Source organism: Danio rerio, chromosome 13 (genome assembly GCF_049306965.1).
Source record: "Danio rerio strain Tuebingen ecotype United States chromosome 13, GRCz12tu, whole genome shotgun sequence".
Lineage (NCBI taxonomy): Eukaryota > Metazoa > Chordata > Actinopteri > Cypriniformes > Danionidae > Danio > Danio rerio.
In genome coordinates, this window is record NC_133188.1 from 33,067,501 (window position 1) to 33,094,970 (window position 27,470).

Below are 27,470 nucleotides of genomic sequence, written 5' to 3' on the forward strand. Positions count from 1 at the left end.
GCATGCTGGGAGAACAAGCTCCAAACGGCCATCAGGTGAATGGAAATAGCACTTTGTGTGTGTGTGCGTGTGTGTGTGCCATCTATCCTGAATTTTTTTTTTTTTTTGGCATGTAAACGCATGACGGAAAATATAAAAGAACAAAAGAGGAAATCGATTGTGTTTAGAAGTCCTCAGCTCACACCTTAGTTTGTCCAGTTGCATTACACAAAACGATGTTGTCTCAGTTCCACTTTGTCTCCATGTCCCCCTATCTATAAACCGCCCACATAAGAGAGAAGCTCTTTTCTGTCTCCCCATATCTGGCTCTCGCTCTGTCTTTTTTCGCGTCTCTTCATATTTCTTCTCTTCCTAGCCAGACTAGCGCGCTCCAGCATTCTCCGACAAAAACATTATCCTTCTGCTGCTAAACAATCCAATAAAGCTCTCTACGGGGAAGAACTTAACCTCTTGTCTCGTCTGCTGATGCTTTTCCAACCACGTGACGCCTGCTACAGTAAATTCAAATCATTAGTCTTCTCACCCCCATCAAAAAAAGGGAAAAAACTTCTATTAGTAATGGAGACCTCGTAAGAGACCTTCCTCTGAGAGGACTGCCTTCCCAATTCCCAGTGGAAAAATCCAGCGCAAAAAACTAATTCTACTTTTAATAATCTGTCATGAGGACCAGAGGCAGTCATAAATTATGTGGGGAGCATGTGCGCGAGCGAGCCACAAGAGGGAAAATCGGAGGAGGGAGGAGAAAGAAAAAAAAAAAAATCAAAGCCCAAGTTTGACAAAGTTTGCTGAAGATAAATAATAACTTACAAACAGGATTAGTTGTAAAGTCACAGGCGAGCGCACAGCCGAGCGCTTCCCATCAGCCCATGCAGAATGAAGAATTTACAGCTACACCTGTCATTAGCTCCCCCCCATCTCATTCCTCTTTCCGATGCAGCCCCCCCCTTTTTATATTCATTATCCCTCTGCGTTCTTTTCCTCACGTGCTGTCTTTTATCATTAACCCTTTGTGCGAATCCCATGGTAAAGGTCTCAAGGACGTCTTCGAGACTTGTGTGGGAGAGAACATGGCCAGGGTAAATAAAGACGAGGAACGCGGCAGCGTTAATCGCTAGCTGAATGAGTTTGCTGAGGTCTTAACGACCGCCTCCAGTCACCCGGGCACTTGGGCCGATTCATCAATGGGATATCAATGGGAATCATCCATGGGGGATAACTGTGTGCGTATGTTGTCAAGTGTTGGGTTAGCAGCTACAGGCTGTGCTCTTTGTCCCTGTGTCAATATCTCAGCAAACTATCGACATGCATCATAATCCCGCCTCTCGATCAAGCACAGACTAAAGAACAATCTCCATTAGATGACGGCGCCGGGGTCTGGGTGATAAATGCCCCCTGACGGTGGGGAAGGAACTGCGTAAAATAAAGAGGCATGTTCCTACATGTCTTGTCAAAATTGTATTGATTTAATCATCTACAGAACCACACATTCTTGGCTACTGTAGCGTGCAGTAACCTGGGCGCAGTTTGCAGTCGCCGGGCACACAACGCTCTCCCTCATTGGCTTTGCAGGTGATGAAATACACAGCGAGCGGATCTCTAATTTTTTTCCCTCTGATGTTGGCCCAACAAAAACACTGGCAATCCCATTTCATTTCTATTTAGACGCTGAGGAAGTCTATATATAACACTCAAGCCTAAGCATCTCGCTGGTGACACATCCAGTGGATAGGGGGGGTGGATAAATAGCTTTAGTCCTTCATCATGGAGACAAAGCTGGTGTATTCCCCTGGCCGGAGAGCGCCGGCCAGAGGTCTGCCCCGCTTATTTAACAGCAGGTGTTTGGAAAAACACTCACCTTGGGAAACAACTAGATGCTCTCCTCCCTCAGCTTCCAAGTAAACAATCAATCTGAGGGGTCTGGAAGTCACATCCCTCCGTGGGACAAAGTCATTGAAGCAGGAACTTCTTAGTCAGTCGAATTATCGCGGTGTGATCATCCCCCTCTCACAACAGTCAGACTCGCTCTGTTGGGGAATACAAGCAAAAACAAGCTCTTGATCAGTACTAAAATACCCAGAAATCAAATCCTACTGGAGGTAAACGTGGCTTAACTATATTTTAAATATGCACAAGATGCCTTAAATTACAACAACAAAAGCAATAATGAAGCTATTGCAATAAAATGAGATCCTAATGGTTTCGCACTCGGCGCAGATGAGACTATATACATTCAGAAAGCTAATCTTATCCAGTTTAAAATCCTCCATAAAGTTTTTATGAAACACTTCACTACTCATAATATAAAAGAACGGGTAAAATGACCTAGATGGAAATGAGATTACTGATTCCTACTGAAACGCACGGCTCAGAAAGTCAAGTCCTCAATTTTCATCCTTTCTTCAATTCCAGCAAAGGAACTCAATCATATTGGGACAGTAATACAAGCCAAGGACAGCTCACTCATTCTCAATCCTGTCCTGGTTAGAGGAACGCTTGCAGAGCACTAAAACACTGTGTGTTCAATTCAAATGGGAGAAGGCAGAGGCCAGCTAGATTCACCATGATGTCTGTGGTCTGATAGATCACCTTCCTCAGTAAGGACAAAGAGAATGAAGATGACTGTGCTGCCAGCCACAATACAGATGAGACCAACACCTCTGAGTAAGTGGAACACTAGCTGTCTGACTGTCCATTTGTTAAAGCTCCGACAACAAAGACAGAGCACCTGGAACATTGCTTACATGGGGACACAATCATTGTGACAAAAAAAAATTCTCCATCTAATTTAAGGATGTATATTTTTAGTTATGGGTTTAGTTATTTTTATTTATTTGTTTGCTTGTTTGTTTGTTTATTCATTAATTTAGCCTTTTATAGGCTTTTTATGTATTAAGGACACTTAACGGAGTTCAAATTCCTCTGATTTGACTCCACATGGTGAAACACTACCAATTGTTTTAAAGCAGTTAGAGTGCAGAATCAAAATGGTTAATATAGTTTTTACAAAATAACACTTAAAATAAAACAAATAATTAAAATTTGATGTCTGAGCATCATAAAGATGAGATCTCACATCTGTCAAAGATGGAGTTTTCAAGCATAAGTAAATAATGAAAAAAGGAAATAAAAGAGTAATATACTTTCCCAGTACATTCTTATTTTTTTCCTAAAAATGTATGCTTTTTATAATTCACTTTTACATATTTTAAAAACATAAATGAATACATGCATATTAAGAATGACTATCAAAATGTTTTGCTATGATTTACTGAATCTTTCACTCACTAGACAATATCGGCCATATATATGTATACTGTATGTATATATATATGTATACTGTATGTATGTATATGTCATTTGTATAGTAAATGGATCAAAAATTTATTTCATTGTTTGGTATTCATATCAGATTATAGTCAAGTGGTTTTATGAACAAAACAAGTACATTAAATGCAAGTAAAGTGTGTATCTATTTAATATTTCAAATAACTTTTGTGAAAATAAAATTAAAGTGCGGTAAATACAGTAATAATCTCCCAGCATCAATCAGTATATTTGATATATTTATGTGAAAATGTTTACAAATGTAAAATAAGTGTTCACACCAATTAAATTTTTGGGTAAAACTTTGTAGTTTTAAAGATATTGGCAAAGTTATTTATAGATGTAATGATTTTTTATTTGTAATGGAATTCTGGAAGTCTAACAAAACTGATTTCATTTTTTGCTCAGAAAAATAGTAAATTAATCAGGACATACTAATGTACAGCGAAAAATATTTTTTTTTTAAATTATCAGTGTCATATGTTTTTATGCTGCATATGCATATGTATATTATATTACATTATATTATATTATACTACATTATGTTATATTATATTATACTCATTTATTTTCTTTTTGGCTTAGTCCCTTTATTAATCAATGAACCGCCAACTTATCCAGCTTATGTTTTACGCAGCGAATGCCCTTCCATCAATGGTAACACACCCATTTACTGCTGCATTCTAACATACACTATGGACAATTTAGCTTATCCAATTCACCTACAGCGCATGTCTTTGGACTGTGGGCGAAACCGGAGCACTCAGTGGAAACCCATTCGAACACAGGGAGAACATGCAAACTCCACACAGAAATGCCAACTGATCCAGCCAAGCCTCGATCAAGCAACTTTTTGGCTGTGAGGCGACAGCGCTACACAGTGCGTCACCGCACCACCCCATATTACATTACATTACATTACATTATATTACATTACATTACATTACATTACATTACATTATATTATATTATATTATATTATATTATATTATATTATATTATATTATATTATATTATATTATATTATTTTATATTATATTATATTATATTATGTTATATTATTTTATATTATATTATTTTAATGCATGAATAACATAATACAGTTTGTATGTTCAGTTACAGTGCGATTGCAGTCATTAAAAACTTTCAGTGGGCCAAATCACCTTTAAGTTTTGTCAGGTTTCTTTAACCAGGCAGAGCAAAGCGAGATGTAGCAGAGTGGGGTGGGGTGAGCTTTCACTCTGTGTGTGAACAGTAGTCATATATTACAGTGCTGCTGGATCAGCCAGGGCAGTAACTCATTCTGTTCCTGCTGCCTGTTCCGTCCTACCTTACTGCCAAGGAGTCACTTCAGAAGGTCATCCCTTTCATCAAGTATTCTATTTGCATCCAAAATTGTATGTACATGAAAAATGTGCCGGAGTGTTTGCCGAGGCCCAGAGAGGCAGATGAAATTTCTGTAGCTTGATGCACGCTAACCTTTGCAGATGGCACCGCTATTGCTGAAAAATGGATTGCTTAATAAAGCATATCATCCGACATATTTGCTGCTTGGCTGACCAAATAGAGGTTGTTTTTTGCACAAATTTCTTTGTCAAATTTGTCAATGTTCATGTCATTTTTGTTTTAGGTCATGGAATGCGGCGGAAATTCCAAGCGTGTCACGCAGGACCAATTTGTAGCCGCTTCTGGGGATGAACCGATATTTTCCACAAGGTTTATTCCATAATAAGACAAAGCTGGGTCCTGGCTCCACTGGAATTTCTTTATGTATTTCTGATTATCGCCTGGCCAGCGGTGGGAAGGGCAGCCTGTGATAAAAACCAGCCAAGCTGATTAATAGGAACATCATAAGAATATTACCGATAGCACCTCATCTTATTTCTGTGTGTAATTTGGTCCGTCTTTCTGGACATGCCCATGTAATTACGAGCAAGGTGGAACGTGCTAAGGCACCGAAACTGACTTAAGGAAGCATCTTAATTTCCAAACCGTCGTTGAACATCGTATTCGAAGCACCCCATAAAAGTGGAAAGCAAGTGATGAATGGCCCGTGCCAGCACGTGCCGCTTTCATACTAAAGCGCACGCCACTTTCAGACATCTGATACCGAAGAAGCTCCCCAGACTCTGTTTGTGAATGTCTTTCATCAAACTTGCATATGAGAGCAGCCACGTGCTACATAGGCTCTTAGCCACACGCTTTGCCTCCTCTGATGGTCCGGCCAACCAATCCATCTTCCTGAGTGCTCCCACAGATGAGAAGTGGGCACTAGGCGCTTTCGTCGCTGAGCTACAGCAGGAGATGAATTGGAGTGCCATAGCCCACCTCCAGACTGTCCCAGTATAGCAATCTGGACCCCAGCGCTGTGCAGCGAGGGACGCTTTTATCCACCCAGAGAGGAGGCAGACTCACCCAGCCCCAGGAGGCCCAGGAAGCACGGAGGCGGCCAGAACTCTGCCTGCTGGGGCCTTCCACCCATTCACACAGGCAGACCACGGGAGACCAAGCGGACACATGGATCTCGAGGCTACTGCAAGATGCTTTGATTGTTGTCCTGCTGACGACATCCGACTATGTGCTAATGTGAAAGACGAACAGAAGTTGCATCGACAGCACTGATGTGAAAGTCAAAGTAACTTGGTTGTTGTCCCAATGTGAACATCAAAAGAAAAAGATAATAATTGAGAAGAGTGTGGCACAGGCTATACACTAAAAATAATGATTGATTGGATTTACTAAATATTTTTACGGTAAGTGGTTGAAAACAATGTATATGGGCTGCATTTAAACAAACAAATCAAGTTGAACATTACTACATTTGGGCAGCACTGTAGCCTCACAGCAAGAAGGTCACTGGTTTGAATCTCGGCTGGGCCAGCTGGGCCACACTTCTGTGTGGAGTTTGCATGTTCTCCCTGTGGTTGCGTGGGTTTCCTCTGGGTGCTTTGGCTTTCTCCATAGTCCAAAAACATGCACTATAAGTGAATTGGGTAAAACATAGATTGGCCTAGGTGTATAATGGGTTGCAGCTGGAAAGGCATCCGTATATGCTGGAACAGTTGGTGGTTCATTCCACTGTGTAAAATGAATGAATGAATTATTACATTTTTTGCCTTTATTTTAACAAAACAACAGAACAATAACCACAGATTACAACCAACAAACTTCTTAACATCACAGCATCATCACAGCATATACTGAAGATCAAATAAAAATACACAAAGTAATAATAATAATAATAATAAAAGAATACATCATTTTACCAATTTCCCAGAGATGGGTTGCAGCTGGATAAGCATCCGCTGCGTAAAATGTACTGGATAAGTCGGTGGTTCATTCTGCTGTGGCGACCCCGGATTAAATAAAGGGACTAGGCAGAAAAGAAAATGAATGAATTAAAAAACTAAGGTTTATGGTGATCTAAGGTTTTGCAAAAAGGTACCGAAAATCCTGGGACATACATACTCAAGGAAAGGAGTCCATATCTTATAAAAAGTATAAATTTTTCTGCTTGACCGGTGGCCAATATGTTCCAATAAAAAAGAATCAAATATACTGTTGGTGGTTTATCAGATATCCATTTAAGAAATACATTCTTTTGTGCAGCATAGGTAAGAAAGTTAAACAACGTTCTGTTTGTCGCACTCTTTAAATCATTAACAGCAAGAACGAACAAAAATTAAGAGAGTCAAAGTCACATATCAAATATAAGACTTAATCTCCTACAAATCTGTACCCAATAGCCTTTAATATATAAACAATTCCAAATACAAAGCATGAAATCACCTTCCTCAACTTTGCACTTTAAACAAAATGGAGATTAATTTCAATTAAACCTATGTTAACGTGATGGGGTCATTTAGAGACGAAAAAGTTTGAATTGTTGTTCTTTACATCTATTGCAGATTGATATATTCCCAGCATACTGCCGAATGTGTATGCGAGGATCTGCATCAATTGAGCATCACAGATCTTTCTGCAAAACATCTAGAGTTGCTTCATTAAGTTTTTTAGGCCTTAACTTTTTAGATATAACTCCTAGCAACAAAGCTTCACAACAACGCGTTATTGGTGATTTCGAACTATTTTCAAGGAGCACCTTTTAGATGACAAGAAAATCCATGGACAATATTTTTCTGCACAAAGCTTCTAATTTGTAAATATCTAAAAAAATTATTTGAGGGTAAGTTATATTTAGTTCTCAACTGTACAAATGATAACAATACATCCTTCTTATATAAATCGTTTATAGTGGTTATACCAGCATTTCACAATGTAAAACATTTCCCCATAATTCCAGGTTGAAAACCTAAATTTCATTGTATTGGTTTGTTAGGAGACAAAAATGTCCTTTTTTCTTCCCAATTCCTTATTTTTTTCCACACTCTCAATCAGGGTGTCTATGGGGTCTTGAAATGTATTAAAAGTTAATAAATCAATTCTAAGAAAATTAAGGCCCTTAAAAAATTTTAAAAGTCTTAATCACATTTTCATGAAGTCTTAAGTTTTGTTCACGCATTTAATCTTAAAAAAAAACATAAAAAAACAAATTTTTCCTCCTAATATTAACAACAGCATGCTCGATCCATGCGACTGGTTCAGGCCGTGGCATGTCTAGCCAAGCTCCTCCGTCAGGGTGATGTCCAGTAATTTGCGACTAACGTGGGAAGGTGGTGTGACGCTCTCCACATGTAGCGAAACTATAGAGCGAAACAAACGGCAAAATGGGAAACTGTAAGTTTGCGTAGTCCTGGTTGGAGAAAGATGAGTTTAAACAGTGGCTGAAACCTATCGCTGAAAACCACCTTCAAACTTTGTTTCTTCCAAGATTATCTGAGTTCTGTTGAATGGTTGTGCTCCACTGATTTATTTAACTACAACTAATTTATTAACAACTGTTTATTAACAACTGTTTAAGTTAATAGTTACTAATTAGAATTTGAAGTGGCGATGAGGTCTAAAATATACAGAGAATGTCTTTAAAAAGTCTTACGGTATTGAAATTACCTTCAGGATTCCTATATATATATCCTGTTAATGGATTACTTACAAATTACTGCATTTAGCTTGTTAAACACTGCTGATGTAAAATGTTTGCAGCACATACAAAACAATTTTAAAAAATAGTAATTCATTGATTTCCCAGAGATAGGTTGCGGCTGGAAGGGCAGCTGCTGCGTAAAAACTTGCTGGATAAGTTGGCGGTTGATAAATAAAGGGACTAAGCCGACAAGAAAATGAATGAATGAAATGAATGATAATTTATTGAATTTTTTTTTCAGTTTACAGCCCCTCAGTGTTAAATCCTGTCAATTTCAGAATGCAACCATTATATACATCCATCCTATTTTATAGAGAGGGTCTTAGAAATTATTTAAATACTTTTTTTAACCAGTCATCAAACGCATAAAAAGTGATATGAAGGACTCAATTTACTAGCCATGAAGTCAAGGATATGGACCCAATTGCCTTACATCAAATTTAGCATCAAAGTAATAATTCATGCTATGCTAAACATTTCTTGTAAAATGTCACTTCGCCTTTGCAATTAATTTCAGAATTAATAAACTATATATCTAGGCTAAGGAATCAAACTAATGAAACTCTTTGATACCCAAACAATGAATCATGGCGCTACCTGGAATGATGGGAAGGTAATTGAAGTAACACGCTGCCGAGATGCTTGCACTTTGACCACGTAATGCTTCATTTATGTGAAGAGAGATAACTTGGGTAACAGATAGACACGTTAAGGAAGGGAAAACAAACAAACCTGATCAGTCAGACACATGGACGCATGCAGTGCACACAAATGTTTAGATGAACCAACACACAAGCATGGGCCAAATGACATGCGTGTGTAGGCTATCGAATTTATATTACGCCCTCGCAAGGAAATTCTCGAGGGAAAAAAAAATGCACAGCAACTAAATACCTGACCCCTGTCAAGCTTTGTAAAAAGCCTATGTCCTATCCTTTGGCACTGGGCTACTGTCAGTCTTTCTCTCTTGCTGATAGCATCAGGGAGCAGGGTGGCCAGACACGCAAGACAGGGAGCAAAAGTTCTAGAGGAGGACGTTGTGTTATATTACCTCCTCTGTCTGGTATCAAGTGTCCTCCATCTGATGTTAGGCATGGCCCTCTGATCAAAAGGCCTCCTGAAGCAAAGGATCACTGTCTAAAGAGGTAAGAGTCCAGACACAAAACATTGCCATGAGCCTTTGACACGAGAGCTGCTCCAAGATGCAGTTAAGCCCTTGGGAAAATGCATTTTCAGCACGTTATGCATGCAGTACTGTAAATGTTGTGAAAGAGTGTTTCTTAGAGGATGTCTGGCAGTTGCTCATTTTTAAACGAGTAGTTCTTGCTAAAATGAGCAGTTTAATTTGGACTGGAGCTTTTAAAATACAGAAAATCATATCGAAAAAGTATTATTTAAAAGAAAAAGTTCACTCAAATTTCAATTTTCTGTTAAATTCTGTTATATTCGTTTAATAAAATACAAGTCCATGGCTACACCAACACAATCTCACGGCAATTGGTAATTTTTTGATTTGGTGGCTAATTTGAGCAATATTTGTGCTGCTCTGAAATAACACTTCCGAAGAGCTAGGTAACAGTAGGTTTTTATGTTCCTCTGCGTCGAGTTTCTTCGCGAGCATTTTGTATTATTCTGAACACTACAAGTAGCTAAAACTTGCTCATTTAGAGGCGGGACCCGGCGGACATGAAACAACTTTAATCATAAGGTAAGCACTAGAGCTGTGCAATTAATCGAATCGCAATCACAATTTGACAAGAGGCTGCGATATGAAACATATATTATTTATCTTCCCTCACCCAGAGCAAATGCGCCATACCAACCAAATTGAGTGAGCAGATTTTTGTTCTGCCCAATCAGAATTGCGCAATCGAACTATAGGCCTAAAATAAAAAATAAAAAACAAATAGGAAAGCACAAACAAGTGGGATGATGGCGTCTGCCGCTTCAGAAGCATTAATAGACTAATTATTATCAAAGAAAAACAGCACATCGGTAATATGGGAAACACAAACAGGTCATTTGTAAGAGCTGTCGCAGAATTGTTGCCACAGCACGAGGAAATACAACAACCAGGACCTTAAAAGCACCACAGGTGGCTATATGAGGAGTATCTTGCTAAAAAGTCAACTAAACACTCACTGCATTTTAGCAGTAAAAAGCTACAATACAGATTATTGAAAATCACAATATCTGTTAATTTTATATATATATATATATATATATATATATATATATATATATATATATATATATATATATATATATATATATATATATATATATATATATATATACACACACACACACAAGATATTTTTCTCAAATCTCACAGTCCTAGTAATTGCAAAACAAATGTTCACGACCCAACACTTGTAAACAATCGCTCCATCGGGCTCACGGCTCTCAGCACCGCCCACACTCGTCAGCACTACTAAGCCGACCAATCACAGAGCTTGTGCTACACCTCATTACGACATATAGTTACATTTTTGGAGAGGTTCAGTGTTGGCATCAACCATGGCGAGGGCTGTGCGACCACACGCAGACTGCGCCAAAGCATACGAGGAAGCATATACTTCATGCAGAATAATATAAATCAGCCTTAATTCGCACATTTTGGTACTAATTGTTCATCTCTCAATGAGGGATTTGGTTCAGGGGTGCCTCCGTTTAAATATTGTATATTATCATATAAATGCAATTTTAAGAATTCATACAAATTAGACACTTTTCTGACAATACGTCAAATAGTTACATTTTTTATAAGAATGGAAGGGCTACAAACATTTTCAGAGTCTAATATATAAATATATTAATAATACAAATTGATACTTGTGGCTCCTGACAATACATCAAAGTCTCATGAAATGAAATCATGACACTGAACATTAGTTATAATAGTTACAACACTAAAAAAGAAATATTTTTCTATTGGTTCAAACTACTTATATTTATGCTGAATTAGCAAAATTCTTGCTAATCTTTTTTTGGTATGACTTCATTGTTTTATGTTCAATCAACTTTTTTCAATTTGGACAACATAAAGGAATTGAGAGGAACTCTGCTTTTTTTTTTTTTTTTTTTTTTTACAATGAACTTGCTTTTCTGTTGGATATAGCAGCTTTCATCATGATGTTTTTCTCAATTATAAATAAGATGGTTAGTTCTTTTTCCAAAGCTGTGTCTTATATCACACAATTGTTTTTAACAAATCAAATTCACTATTCACATTCATCATTTATGTTGTTTCTTCTAGTACAGTGTGCTGTTATAAATAGCATTCTACTGTTTTTCAAAACGAATTCAGAGATTTATTAAAAGGACATGGCTGAAATTAAGGACTCATTCATGAACTGGACATTCCTCTCGCTAAGGCGCTACAGCAGATGTCAAGATTTTCAATACATGCCGTTTAAAAAAAAGTTAACTGTTTTTTGTTTGTTTTGTTTTTTAACAAAAATCACATGCACAAAATCTATGCATAACATGTACGATACTTTCCCAGTGACCTTTGAATGGACAATGAGTGTTCAAGGTGTCATAAGTTAGGATAAATAATGACATCACTTTCCCTTTGGCTGAATTATCCCTGAAATCACGAAATACTGGTTCCTGCCTGCCTGACTTGGCAGCAACGGTATCCATACGTTCATCCCCACATGCATTTATCACCCATCCCCAATCATCTGTGGCTCACAGTGGTGCCGTGAACCCAGCATGTAATCGATAGACAGATACACACTCTTCATATGTTATGGTGTGGGGACAATATCTGTGCACTTCCCGTGCCATTTCACAGTTCAGCCTTCCAATTAACCTGCCCATGTTACCACGCCAATCATAGGGGGGTGGCTTTATCGACAAACACCATACAAAGAATAATGCTGTTAGGATGATGTAGCTCACTGAAGGTGGGGGGGGGGGGGGGGGGGGGGGGGGCTCCTGTCCGACTGGCGACGGGGAAGTTTTGCTCCAGTCATTTATCAAGTCCTGGCTGGCCACCGAAGGGCTGCCCTGTCCCCTCGGTCCGCTTGCCACTCCTCAGGGAGGGACAGCGCGCAATATGTGCACTTCAGCGGTGAAGAGAAAGTGCTGATATGCCCAGCGCCGCTAAGTTTGATGGATCTGTTGTTGTCATTTGCCCGTGCACCCTCCCCCCCTCCACAAAACAAAAGGAATCATTAACTCTTTTGTGCCGCTCAGGAGTTTTATAGGTTCCAGATAATGCAGAAGGAGATGGGCTACAGATGGGGTCGGCTGAGGGAGGGGGGGCTCGCGTTCACAGGCAGGCCACGCTGAGACTCCGCGCTCAACATGCATGGATGGAGCCGCACAGAGAGCTGATTACAGGATGATTTAGTGACTCTGATATTGCCTCGCTCATCCTAACGCACACACATGGATGAAAATATACATATGTATTTCGCTCAAAAGTCATATAGTAACTTCTCAGTAGCAGAAGAGAGCACAAAGAAAACTATTTTCCTTTTTAATGTTGTTCCAAACTTTTTTTTTTTTGTGGGAGAGAAAAGTAGATTTTTGAAAAATGTTTCAAATCAAAAATTAATAAAAACTACAAAACCACAATTAATTAAATAACAAAAAAGTAATTGATTAAAAAAAATGAAGTTTCATAAACTAATTTCGAGAGGAGCACGTGATATGATTGACTGCAGCCGGCCACTCATCTAAGCTCATTAGCTAGCCAATCGGAACGATCCAAACCCACTATAAATAACCTAGCTAAGATGTACACCCCTATCTTCGTTTTCCGAAGAAACCCCCCATCCACCCCTTCTCCTCCTTTCCTCTTTTGCCGAGGGGAGCTCTCGAGAACACCTGACCTCGTACTCCCCTCACATGCTTTATGGACCTGGCGGGAACCCTGGGCTCAACTATCTCCGAGCTCAGGGTTCTCTCCCGGGACAGCATGCCAAACCTGCTAACTTGCTAACAAGTTGTCAAACAGTATCTAAGTGTGAACTCTTGAAATGTTGTTTGTTTAAACAAGTCCTTTAATAACTAAAGCTAATAAAACTATGTAAATTTGTAAAACAATGCACAATAAAATTACATACACTGACATAAATGTAAATGCCAACTAAAAATATGAAATACTATAACAGTACATAATGCTTAAATTATCCAGCAATCTATAGTAACTTTGTACATTAAATTAGTTTTAAATTCATTAGTGTAGCTAAGTAACAAATTACAAATACTCAAATTAATTTTTCTAAGAAATTGTAGTTTTAAAAATGTGTACTTTTACTTTCGCTTGAGTACCTTTTTAGTGCAGAATCAGTACTTTTACTCCACTATTTTCTATTAACCTGCAGTCACTATTTTCTTTTCTGTTTATTGGGATTAGAAAAATCAGTCCTGTGATTCCTGTCCAATCACATCACATATAGACCGTAAACCGCATCATACTGAACTACCTTAAGACATAGGCTATTTATAAATGCAGCTAACTGTTTGGAAGTATTGAAGGTGTCCTGGAAGATGTCCAAAAACTTTACACAAAATGACCTAAAGTCTGTTTAGACTGCCACTGATGATGTCATGATTCATGTCATTATTTTGCCAAGTACGATGTGGTCTTGGATTAACATCGATGTTGATCCTGGAACATCATTTTTGTTTAGAAATGTAAACCATACTTAATTCCTACCCTTAAGCCCAACCCGAATTGTAAATTATTCCCTTAATCAGAGCTGAATAGATAGGAATTGGATAAAAATCACGTAGAATTGCATGAACCTAACTATAAGCCTAAACCTAAAATAAACAGTAAACATATGCTTTAATTCTGATTGGCTCATTGAGAAAAGTTTCAGGATCAAGGTAAAGGTGAAAATCAGGTTGGTGTATAATCACCGAAATGGCTGTAAAAACAATAACTAAATGCACAACAGAATGTTGTTCAGGCGTGAGGTGTCCGAATAACATGGTTTAGAACCGGTACTGTGGTGTTAGTAACTGTACTTTGGACCAGGTTTCAGGGGGCCGCTCGGATCGGATACTTTACCAAAGTGAGATATAACAAAATTGCAGGGTGATGGGTCTAAAATATGGGAGACTCTTTGGAAAAAAAGGGGAGGTGTTGGAAGGTATGCTCACTACTCTTGAGTACTTTTTAAAGGGCTTCTTTTTACTTTTTTACTTATACCTTGCATAACATTTACAACATATATATATATATATATATGTGTGTGTGTGTGTGTATGTATATATATATATATATATATATATATATATATATATATATATATATATATATATATATATCCCCTTGAATTTTTCTATCTTTTTTTAAATATTTCCCAAATTATATTTAACAGAGCAAGGAAATGTTCACAGTATGTCTGATAATATATTTTTTTACTGGAGTAAGTTTTATTTCGGCTAAAATAAAAGCAGTTTTTAATTTAAAAAAAAAAAAATTAAGGTCAAAATTATTAGCCCCTTTTTTTTTCCGATAGTCAGAACTAACCATCGTTTTACAATAACTTGCTAATTACCCTAACCTGCCGAGATAACCTAATTAACCTAGTTTACCCTTTAAATGTCACTTTAAGCTGTAGAAGAGTCTTGAAAAATATCTAATACTGTCAGCATGGCAAAGATAAAATAAATCAGTTAGAAATGAATTATTAAAACTATTATGTTTAGAAATGTGTTGAAAAAAAATCTTCTCTCTGTTAAACAGAAGTTGGGGAAAAAATAAACAGGGGCACTAAAAATTCAGGAGGGCTAATAATTCTGACTTCAACTGTACTTATACTTTACTTTACACTATATTTTTGGGCAAATAATGGTACTTTTACTCAAGTATGATTTTTCAGTACTCTTTCCACCACTGTTTAAATCACCTTAAAATCATACCAAACGATTGATTAATAAACAAATTATATCTAATGTACTAAAAACTGTACAATAATCCTCAAAGTTGCACATTACATGGCAAAACATAACGATCTTCATATTTTCATATTTTAAGCATGATCTATATCAGTGTTTCTCAACCCTGTTCCTGGAGGATCACCTACACTGCATGTTTTGGATGTCTCCTTAGTCTGTCACACACATTACAGGTCTTTCAGTCTCTGCTAATGAGCTGATGATCTGAATCAGGTGTGTTTGGTAAAGGAGACATAGAAAATATGTAGAGCTGGTGGTCCTTCAGGAACATGGTTGAGAAACACTGATCTATATGAAAGCATTAGCCAAAGTTTCAACTTCATTTGAAAGAAAATATAACCAGAAAACACATTATTTTTTGGAGCTTAAAAGTTTTGGCCACAACTTTACCTTAGTGAGCAAGAACCACTAAAACATTCTTAAAAACATCTCATAAAATGTAAATAACACGAGAGTGAGTAAATCCTTTCATTTTTAGCTGAACTATCCCTTTAAGACTTCAAACTGGTATATTTGGCTATAACATAAGGAATACTGATGCTCCACTATTATGAGCCATCCAATGTTGACCCATCACACTGAGCTACAAACCAGCCCTCACAATGAAGCCTCTTTTGACTCTGTGTGATGGCTGAATGTATTCATTCTGTAAATCCTGGCATGAAGTCTAGCGGACTGCTGGGCTCTCCATTGCAATCTAATTGTGAGCACGCCTCCTTTTCTGCAGTAAACATAAGTGTAATTCTCCATTCCCTATGGGAGACTGCAGGAGGACGGATAGCACACAGCACCCAGTCTGTGTCGGGCATTTTAAAAACATGCAAAGTAATTCACGGCGGCACTCCAAATATGCGAGCTCATTAACAGATGTAACGCAGTCAAGGGTTAAGACAGTGTTTCAGCACAGACTATATGCTTTGTAGAGTTCCCGCAGAATAAAAACAAAAATTACACAAATGAGCTGGGCCCAGCAATGTGAAAAACATACAAAATACATCAATGTAAATTCAATTTATGCAAATCGAGCAAATAGAGCAAAACTGCATAATAATCTACTGTACTGAGCACGAGCGTTTGCTAAATTATTCAAAAACAAGGAAATAATTTGCCTGCTAGGATAAGAGGATTTTCGAAAAAGCAATATCAGACCAATAATAAAAGCATCATCATCCTCATCCGAGCCGCTCTTTAAATGATTCCCAGTAATTAGCTCAACTCTATGCAAAAAGTCAGATTCAATGGAATTATTTATTCTCCACACAAGTCTCAAAAACAAGTTATCCCGCCTCCAGGAAGGAGATATACTCAAGCGATAGATCAATCCCATTCATTTTACCATGTCAAGTCGTAACAGCCCGAGACAACATACAAATTGAGATCATAGCGAAGGGCTACTACTGCAGCCAAGTGTGGACTGCTGGCTTCCAGAGGTGATTGAGAGCGTGTTTGAATGCTCAGGGCCAAACTCAAACAGCACTGTTACACTGACAAGGTCAATTCAGTGGAAGAATTCCCTCACCTCCCCCTGCTTCATACAGCTGGCCTCTTCTGGTCGCTTTGGCCAATGGCGACTTCAATATTGATTATTGTTAAGAAAACTGCTACTCAAGGAATACAATCATAAAGATAAATGATATTGTGCTCAATGTCGAGCGCAAAGACTTTGGGGTTGGGAGGGGAGAAAAACAACATCCAAAAACTATATGAGAAAGAAAACATTAAAGCTGCAAGGCAAACTGTACTGCATGTGCATCCCGTTCTCCAAAGTAGGCTAAATTGCATAGGTGCTCATCACATCCCATCAGCTAACCAAACATGACTCTGCCCTTATTTGCGGATTTCCATTTTCAAACCAAACCTACACAATAAAAATCCTCACTCATCCATAAACCTAATCTTTCCTTTCCTTATTGCATTTTAATGAAACAGTGGTGCTTCTAAGCCTTTAATTCTTTTCATTTGTTATGTTTGGACAACTCATTAGCTGTCATTTGTTATCATTAGCCTGAAGTTTTTAAGCCTTTCTCGCCCCAGAAAGTAATGCTGTTTTCTTTATACTGAGTAACAGAGCTTCTCTAGTCTAGAGGTTGGCAAATCTTTAAAGAACAGAGAACATGCAGCAAATGCAAATATATGTTACTAATTATCATATTTGTAGGGTTTTGTTTAGTACGGTCACATTCATTTTGACAGTATTTGTGTTTTTAAACTGTATATTGTCTGAGGGTATGTTTACATAAAAACAATAAATCAAAAATAGAAAAATGTTTTCGAAAATGATGCAAAACATTAAAAAAATTTATTCCCCTATATAATATATTCTGTTTCTTTCATAATCAGATTTTTGGTTGTCAATAATATGAACAAACCTGTAGACTAGGGTTGGGCTAGGGTAGGATTACCGAAACCCTACCTTTGTAACCGGTATGAACCGTACCGAATCAGCATATAAATTTTGGTGCTACTGGTGCTGTGACAAAGACGTAAAAAGCATCAAGGGGTACATCAAAGGCACACATAGGTATGCGTTGTCACACCAACTTCAAACATTTAATTTTAAACAACTTTGAGGGATACGACACCGTCGGTGATGTCAGGCGTTTGTTCTTGTTGCTTTAGGGAACACACCCACATAGGCAAAGCGCGCAGTACAGCACATCTGAAAGGAGTCACTCATCACCAGATTCATCGACACGCATGATCGCGTTCATCAAAATTGCTTAAACTAAGGGTTCTAAAGTATGGCTTTATTTTACAAGCAAGGATTCTGATGCTTTACAAAAGTTGTTTGTAAGGAGGGAAACACGTCAAACTTGATGAAACATTTGAGGGCGCATGGAATCAACTTAAAGGCAGAGGAATGCACTTTGACAGCTTGCAACATCATCTGGCACATTCACGGAGCACATTTACACCAATACTCTGACTTAATACCATTTGGAAAATACTCTGATTAAGAGTCTACCATGTAAACAGCGATTTTTAATTACCTTAAAGAACCACAGACACCCGCGTCTTGAAATGCGGAGGTTTTCTCTTCCATTCAGCGTGCGGTTTTAAATTCCTTTAAAACAACAATCTTCCACCAGTCCTTACTTCATATTCTCATCCAGTACCTCAGTTTGTCACGGTGGCATGAACAATATGTTCTAGAGTGAAAGTGAAACTGCCGAACTGCGGTTAAAGACGAAAAATTAAAAACCAAACACCCGATACAACATGGATAGATTAATTAATATCACTGCATCTCCGCGCTATGTGCTGTAACATGTTAACCAGGATCCTAAAAGGAACATTCAAAAAGCAACTCATGTAAACTTAAGAGAGAAAAAAAAGATTACTGATGTCTAAGTAAACGTAGTCACAAGCCCTAACCACCAAATCTATATAGAGAGATTAGTGGCCCCAACCCTAGAAAGTAAAAAAAAAAAGTGTTACCTGACTTTAAAGCCAGCCTTTACACAGGTTAGTAGTAAGCTAATGTAAAGGTAGTACATGATACAAATCTTAAATTCATGCTAACAAACAAATGATCAAAAGAAATATATTAATGCAATTTAATTCAAATATATAAAATATGAATTGATGTATCCTTTCAACTTTAATTATACTGTCTGGTTAAAATATTTTTTTTGTCAAATAAAAGATTTTTCTAAAGACATGCACTATAATTCTGTGGCTCAAAAGTATCAGTTCAGGCACCGGTACAGTTTTAAAGTTTAGATTTAGCGCCGGTATGGAAATAACCCCAAACGATACTCAACCCTCCTGTAGACTGAACGTGCAATGACAAAATCATACTTTTGACAATAACTACACAGTTTTCAAAATCTTGCACTTTGAAAACATATTTTTAAATGTTTCAATTTCCATAACGCTGATATTGCATAAATGAATGACCAAACACAAACAAAGTTTCCCATTCTAAGTTGAATATCACCTTAAAATGGGGTGATTCCTCTTCAAATCGACAGTCCACAAAGAAAAGTGTAGTGTCTGATTCATAGTGTCCAACAAGATACATGATTGATAGTTTCCTTAATCTATTCATAATGGTAATCGAGCCCCTCTGTGTAACCTTGCATAAAAATGCAAATGAACACAAGAGAAACTGCATAAAATATAGTGGGCTGCCCAATGCAAAGATCCTTGGATTGAGGGTGTGCATATAGATATATATACTAGTCTGGAGTGCATGCATTATAATAAAAGGTGAGACCATTTAGGGGTCTAATGAATTTAAGTGACAGCCAGTTTATATTAAAAAAAGCTTCTTTTTTTAACCCTTAAAGACCTAGAGGTATTTTGTGGGCACCTAATAGGCCTATATTATTATTTTTTTAAAAGCAGTTTTTATTTTTATTTTAGCAGTCAGCCTCAAGTGTCATATATCATTTTAAACAGGAGAACCTGAAGTTTCAATCTGTATCATTTAAAGGTCCAGTCTAAAATATTTTTTGGTCCAAAAACATATGAACAGACAGAAAATATTCCAGAATTTTCCAGAAACGATTTTTTAAAAAAAGTGGCATTTTCTAGTTATTTCAAACAAAACCTTATGAAGTTTGTTTTTCTTTCTTTAGAAATACATGCTATGATGTTTTATACTTCCAAAATAAATTTTGTCTACATCCACAATTCCCTGAGCAAGTTATAGCAATTTATTTTAATGTTATTCCAAGGCGTTTTTCTATGGGGGAAAAAAATGCATTTATTTACTGACAATGTATTTGCCCAAAAGTTCTGGGAATGAACTAAACAGAAAAAATATGTTACAAAATAATAGAACAGTGAAGCAAATTTGACTTTTTCCAAATAATATATTTTCAGTTACTATAAACAACACCACTTACAATGAACAAATAAAAAAAATAAGAAAATAATAAATAATGTGTCAAAGTCCAAATATACATGGTGCAAAACCTCAGTAAAAAATAGATATAAATATTTACTATACCATAAACAGTTACATAACTAAATTAGATTCAATATGGAACATCCTTAGGTTTTATGTGCCAGCATGGATATGGTTGTCTGTGGATATGGATTTGGATATGGTTGTCTGCAATGCAGACAAACAGCTGCACCTTCATTTGCGTCTTTTGAAAACAGCAAGAGCAGCAGTTCGTCTTTGCTGTGTCACTGTTTTGTCATGTTTCTGTGCTGCTGTGCATGCAAAAGTACTTAGTATGAAAATTATTTCATGCAAAACATTTTTTTTGCGTTTTATTTAGCCGCGCATAAATGTATGCCTATCTCTCATCCGTGTTGTTCAAAAAGCTTGTTGGTCAGCAAACAAAAGCGAAACCTATGCTTATTGGTTGTGATATAGCGAGTTTGAACCAATCTGGGCCTGGAGGAGGGACAATGCGTCAATGTATCATGTCTGGTTTGTCCGGAGACACAGTGACGAGCGTTTCTTTGTCAAATCAGCGTTGTCAAATTTTGATGACGTAACCGCACTGATTCCGGAGCCTCTGAAAGTCCGCGAATGTTATGTGATACAGCACTGGAAAGCTGAGATTCTCTTCTTTATGCCAATCTTTGAATTGTATGAATCGGATCAGCGGATCAAAAGTTATTAAACATTTAAGAGCAATACTTATTTTTAGCCGCGGGCGGCTGTCTCGGTCTTTAAGGGTTAAAGTTCATAATATGCTAAGATTTACAAGTCTTATTCAAAGTTGAAGTTTAAGGAAAAGTTACCTCACAATTTACTCTCTTTCATTCTGTTGAAGACAAAAGATATTTTAAAAACCAATTGCTTGTACCTATCAACTTTCATATAAAAAATACTGTGGAAGTCAATAAATCCCATCAATCAGCATTGATCAAATTATTTTCCTTTGTGTTTAACAGAAGAAAGAAACTTGAATAGTTTTTGAACAAGTAAAGGGTGAAATGATGACAGAATTTCAATTTTTGGGTGAACAAGCCTTTTAAACATGATCATTCATGGAACTATGAGTTATTAGTATTTTGTTAATATCCTCTATATTACCTATTGGTAATATTTTAACATAACTTGCTAGAGATGTCGCATTCAGTAAACAGTGTTTGGATAAATCTGTCTTATTGGGATTTTTTAAATAGTGAACTGGAGAAAGATAATCATACACATTAAAACACAATATGTTAAGATAACTCAAACTGTTTGAGGAAACCGATTGCAGCAAACCATTTACCAGTTTTTTTTCTGTGATATGTGAAATATGAACATTGATGTGGTTGTTTGGTGAAGCCAAAGATAAATTTTCACTTGTGGACAATAAAGAAAGTAAAGGCATACACATATATTATTTGTGTTTATATCATCAAACATTTAGAGTATAAGTAACTTAAACATTTTAAGTTCAGTTATCCAACCGATTTGAATTCAGTTATTGGAATTAATTGAGCCCAAACAACTATATACTTTAGCTACTTAAATGGTTTGATATTGCTTGTTAACACACAAAAAAAGAATTAATTCCTTCATAACTCATTCGGTATGAGTTCTGCTTGATATAAACAGTTCATGAGAATCTGTTTTTCATTAAGTCAAAGTAGCTTTTTAAGAAATTATAAGTTAAAATTATTTCATTTAGTGATTTTCACTATAAGGTTCTACAGTATAGGACATTGTTTCTGGCTGCCCCTTATTCTACTGTGAGAAAATTGACACCAAAATATAACAGTACATAAACAACCATTTTTGTTTTTTATTTAAATTTATACAAATATACATTACATTTATTCATTTAACTGATGGGGAAAAAAACAAATTACCTTTAATTTGCCAAATTACTACTTTGTGAAATGTGTCCAACACATATAAAGAGGCAAACTGCTCTGTCAACTATACTGGCAGTTCAAATCAACACTCTTGCTGTATAATCATTGTACAAGAGAGCTTTTTTATTCATTTATTGTAACTAAATCAGTTCACTTATAGAAGTCTGTCAAGTTCAAGTTATTTTCCTCTCTTCATGATGTCTAGACAGGTTTTAAAAATGGATAATTATTCTGTATAAAAGTATGTACATATTTAGCATATTTCTAAAAGTTTATATGATTGAACGCGTCTGGATTGCCGAGGCATTTTGCTCATTAGGATTTTTCCCCCCCTTACTGCATAAATAAAGTTGATTAATTAGCAAGTCAAAATTACAGAGGATGATCAATGTAGAATACATCACTGTCACGGGAGTCACTGAATTTTTCATTTACAACGCTAGCATTTTAATTGCTGTGCTAGTGCTAGTTACTTCATAACATTTCCAACAAGACTACGAAGCCATGGTTTAGTGTGCCCATCGGTTTGCTTTGTCAAGATGATTCTTCAACATTTCCCGTACATGGTTTGAGGTATGGGATTAGATCAAACTCCACAAAAATCTTCCTTGACCTAAACTGAAGAGTCAAAAGATCACAGTCTCTCAGACCATTGCATTCTAATGTTAACTGAACAAACACCTGTCCAAGCTCTGTTGGAAAATATCACACTTAAGGGATAGTTAAGTTAATGACAATTCTGCCTTCATTTACTCAACTTTGACTTGTTTCAAACCAGCACCAAGAAGATATTTTGAAGACTTTTGGAACTAAAACAGGTTTGTAGAAATGGAAGATTTCATTCAGTATATGATTAGTAAATAATGTGAGGGTTTTGCTATGCACATTTTTTTAGAATATGACTGGATTCTAATTGGATATGCAACAAAAGTGTATTTGAACAAGGCTGAAATGTCCTGTTCACACATAATCTTGCTATAAAGGCTGTCTGTGGGCCTGTTTCCTCTATAGTACTAAAATGTGTTTGGTTTATTGTATTACAACTGAACATACAGTAAGAGACATATACATGTGTTGTTCCTTGTTGTCTCTGTTGTTCTCTATTGACCGCTTTTTTAGATTTTAATGAGAGAATTCATAGGCAAGTGTATTCATGTGCTATTTTCCCCTCGTACATGCAATGCAAAATAAGTTCTTTAAGTGCAGTTTAGTTTATGAAGTTAATAAAGTTTGAAGGTAACGTTACAGGTTGCAATATTGTGGTATATGGCTTACTTATTTCTCAAAAGCAACCAAAGACTCACCACTTCTCCAAAACAATCCATTCAGATGTGCAAAAAAAAAACAATCCCAAAGGAGAGAGTCACTGACAATAGTCTAAAGACTCAAAAATAAAACAACACAGGCGAGATGAAGTGGTTTTAGGAAATCAACTGATAAAAGGCAAATGTTTCAGTCACATGTTGAACATTGTCAAGTTGAACGTGCGCAGATCGATCGAAATACGTCTGAGGTTAGAAATGTCCGGATTGACGCTGCGCGCCGCGCGCGGACGCCACGTGACTGTCACACGTGGCATCAAAGTACCGCGAAAGCGCTCCGAGATCAGACGATTGATTGCAGCGTGCAGCGTCTGAGCAACTGCTGGAGCGGCGATGACGATACGGATATTACACAATTGGCCGAGTTCACCTTTCGCGTTTATTATTGGGCAACTTCCGTCTCACAATTTTTTCAAATTAACAACAAACTGTGAACTTTTCATACCCCTTCTATATACATATAGAAGGGGTATTTATCTATGTATGTATGTATGTATGTATGTATGTATGTATGTATGTATATATATGTAAATATATATATATATATATATATATATATATATATATATATATATATATATATATATATATATATATATATATATATGTGTGTGTGTGTGTGTGTGTGTGTGTGTGTGTGTGCGTGTGTGTGTGTGTGTGTGTATATACACACACACATATACATACATATATATATATATATATATATATATATATATATATATATATATATATATACACACACACACACACACACACACACACACACACACATATATATATATATATATATATATATATATATATATATATATATATATATATATATATATATAAATATATATATATATATATATGCTTTTTAAGAGACTACAAATATTTTACTGCAGTATCATCTTTTGTTAAATAATGTGTTTATAAAGGCTAGTTTGGTTGCACAGGCTTATTGTCTTTTTTATACAGACTATTTACTGCAAAATTCTTAAGAACCTATTCCTATACAAAAAGAACTTCCCAAGAAAATAGCCGTGTTGCTAAATCATGTGTTTCACCTTTTAAAAATAAGCCAAACAGTACATTTTCTTTTGTTAAATCGTGTAAATCTTCAAACTTAGAAAATGACCAACAACGCAAATCTTCCCAAAAGGCACAAGCAAATTTACAATCATAGAAAAGATGCTCTGTAGTTTCAATTTGATCATCCCAAAAGGAACAATCATCTCAAACATTGTTTAGAAGGATAGATTCATTTAGAACTTCAAAATGGACTTCCTTTACTTTTTGTGCCACTGGAAACTTTAAATATTTTTTTCTTAGCAATTAATTTTTTTTTAATAATAAAATATACATTTTTATTTGAATGAAAGGGATATAGATCTGTTATAAAAAATATTCTGGATTACTCTATTGGATAAGTGTATATCGATAATTGAAACTCCATTTACCAAAAGCTGACTTGCGGTCTTGAGTATTGGAACTGAACTTTGGCAGTTGATGATGGCGTTACACGAGGACACAAGATCACTGAAGAACGCATATTGAAAAATAGCCATAGTTTGCTGCAGTCATGAATCATGGCAGATCACATGGTGTGATCATTTATTCAATGTATTAATTTAATTTATTTTATTAATAATTATTTGTTTATTGCAATAACAACAAAAGGGTTACAGTACAAATACAACTCTCTACAAACTATAGTTCATTTTCAACAACAAGCAGTTAACTGTTTGAGTTAATAATTGGTCATTCACTAAAAATTTGATGGTCTGTTTGTTGAATTTGTTACGTTGCATCTACATGCCAACTGATTTTCATTAGATTATAAGTAGACTGTTAGGTTGGGGTTAAGGTGGGTTAAGGGGTGTAAATTGACATGTTCTTGCAAAGTTTCTTATAGTCAGTTAAATGTCTTTGAAGGAGCGGTATCAACAGATATTAAGGGCACACTAACACTATGGTATCCGAACCGTGCCCAGGCCCGGTTCCCGGATCGTTTGAGAAGTGTGAGTGCTCAGAATCGGGCTCAGGCATGATTCAGTTGGCCGGCCCTGACCCGAAGAGGTGTGCCAGAGCGCGGTTCACTTGGGCTTTGGCCCGGTATGCTTGTAGTGTGAGTGCAAAGCACACCTGAGCCCGAAACTGTAGACAAGACGTGACTTTTAAGGGACTGTTTCATATGTGTTTATTATTCATTCTTATACTGTTCAATGAACACAAACTGTCGTTGTTTATTAAAGAGGCAAACCCCTCACTGCACAACCGCTACACCTTTAGCAAACCTCCTAATTCCTGCGGCAGGCACTTTTTTCCAGGGGTTTCAGTACAGCGTAACCGCTACTACGTCATCGGGTGGGCGTGGCCTATCTGTGAATTTGCATAGGTCACGGATCATGCGCAGATTGTGAAAACAGCTGTTTGATTCAGATACCTGTACGTATTAGCAGGGGTTTTGTGTCAAATGCCTTTTATATGAAGTACAAAAGAGCTGTCCTGATCGCAGGTGTTTCATGTGAAGTCAGTGTATGTTATATTAAACAAATTAACTTAAGATACCTCTCAGATTACATTAATACTGTTATAACTTAAGATACCTGTCCTCGGGTATCCCAGGGCTTTTGTGTCAAATACTTTATATATCATATACAGTAACATCAGATACCTGTCCTGATCTCAGGGGTTTCATGTATGATCACTTTTATATTAGTTAACATCAGATACCTGTCCTGATCCCAGGTGTTTCATGTATGATCACTTTTATATTATATACAGTAACATCAGATACCTGTCCTGATCCCAGGGGTTTCATGTATGATCACTTTTATATACAGTAACATCAAATACCTGTCCTGATCCCAGGTGTTTCATGTATGATCACTTTTATATATATTAACATCAGATACCTGTCCTGATCTCAGGGGTTTCATGTATGATCACTTTTATATATATTAACATCAGATACCTGTCCTGATCCCAGGGGTTTCATGTATGATCACTTTTATATACAGTAACATCAGATACCTGTCCTGATCCCAGGGGTTTCATGTATGATCACTTTTATATACAGTAACATCAGATACCTGTCCTGATCCCAGGGGTTTCATGTATGATCACTTTTATATATATTAACATCAAATACCTGTCCTGATCCCAGGTGTTTCATGTATGATCACTTTTATATTAGTTAACATCAAATACCTGTCCTGATCCCAGGTGTTTCATGTATGATCACTTTTATATTATATACAGTAACATCAGATACCTGTCCTGATCCCAGGTGTTTCATGTATGATCACTTTTATATACAGTAACATCAAATACCTGTCCTGATCCCAGGGGTTTCATGTATGATCACTTTTATATACAGTAACATCAGAGACCTGTCCTGATCCCAGGGGTTTCATGTATGATCACTTTTATATGTATTAACTTCAAATACCTGTCCTGATCCCAGGGGTTTCATGTATGATCACTTTTATATATATTAACATCAAATACCTGTCCTGATCCCAGGTGTTTCATGTATGATCACTTTTATATTATTTAACATCAGATACCTGTCCTGATCCCAGGGGTTTCATGTATGATCACTTTTATATACAGTAACATCAGATACCTGTCCTGATCCCAGGGGTTTCATGTATGATCACTTTTATATATATTAACATCAAATACCTGTCCTGATCCCAGGTGTTTCATGTATGATCACTTTTATATTAGTTAACATCAAATACCTGTCCTGATCCCAGGTGTTTCATGTATGATCACTTTTATATTATATACAGTAACATCTGACACCTGTCCTGATCCCAGGGGTTTCATGTATGATCACTTTTATATGTATTAACATCAAATACCTGTCCTGATCCCAGGGGTTTTATGTATGATCACTTTTATATACAGTAACATCAGATACCTGTCCTGATCTCAGGGGTTTCATGTATGATCACTTTTATATACAGTAACATCTGACACCTGTCCTGATCCCAGGTGTTTCATGTATGATCACTTTTATATACAGTAACATCTGACACCTGTCCTGATCCCAGGTGTTTCATGTATGATCACTTTTATATACA

The 27,470-nt window shown here is 36.5% G+C and overlaps 1 protein-coding gene across 7 annotated transcripts in view; it reads right to left on the reverse strand.

Moving 5' to 3' along the window:
- Nucleotides 1–23,579, reverse strand: part of cdhr1a (cadherin-related family member 1a) — a 221,539-nt gene extending 197,960 nt beyond the window's left edge. For 3 of the 7 annotated variants that reach the window (XM_073919510.1, XM_073919515.1, XM_073919507.1), the window contains exons 1-2: nt 23,374–23,579; nt 1,856–2,024 (exon numbers count right to left, since the gene is read on the reverse strand). The gene's annotated coding sequence lies outside the window, so the exon portion shown is untranslated. Of the gene's footprint in view, nt 1–1,855; nt 2,025–6,590; nt 6,698–9,419; nt 9,506–23,373 lie in introns of all 7 variants that reach the window. The other 4 variants (XM_073919511.1, XM_073919506.1, XM_073919513.1 and 1 more) reach the window with 2 other exon arrangements.
- Nucleotides 23,580–27,470: the final 3,891 nt, after the last annotated feature.